Source organism: Elephantulus edwardii, unplaced genomic scaffold (genome assembly GCF_000299155.1).
Source record: "Elephantulus edwardii isolate Elephantulus edwardi_28Jun2011 unplaced genomic scaffold, EleEdw1.0 scaffold00017, whole genome shotgun sequence".
NCBI lineage: Eukaryota > Metazoa > Chordata > Mammalia > Macroscelidea > Macroscelididae > Elephantulus > Elephantulus edwardii.
In genome coordinates, this window is record NW_006399767.1 from 5709150 (window position 1) to 5709667 (window position 518).

Consider the following 518-nt stretch of genomic DNA (forward strand, 5'->3'; position numbering starts at 1 on the left):
ACCTAACAAAAAAGAATACGTGGTATGTGTAATTAATTGTCAATTTCTATAACAAATTCCTCTGAATTAAAATTATATGTAATGCTTTTTTAATGTTACTATAACAATCCATGGAGCCCTGGTCCCAAGTCTTTAGGGAGTTACTCTGCTAACCCAAAATCTGTACCTCTCTGGAGATTTGAATCCACCAGCACCTCCATGGGAGAAAGATGAGCAATCTGTTCATATCCACTTTCCAGCCTCCAAAGACCAATGAGAGAGTTGGTTCAAAATCAAATGCAATGAGAGTTTTTTGAGTATGAAAATACAAAGTGTCCACTAACTTGCTCCTGTGAATGCTTGTTATTTGGTGTTCAAATTATCCTTATCATTGTGAAACAATTTATTAATCTGAAGAAAAATCTTTGATTTAAAAATTAAACAACAAGCACTGTGGCATTTGGACAAGAACAAACTGGGAGGAGGGTAGAGAGAATAGTGCAACAATGAATGAGTGGAAGCCCAAAATCTCTGTAAAT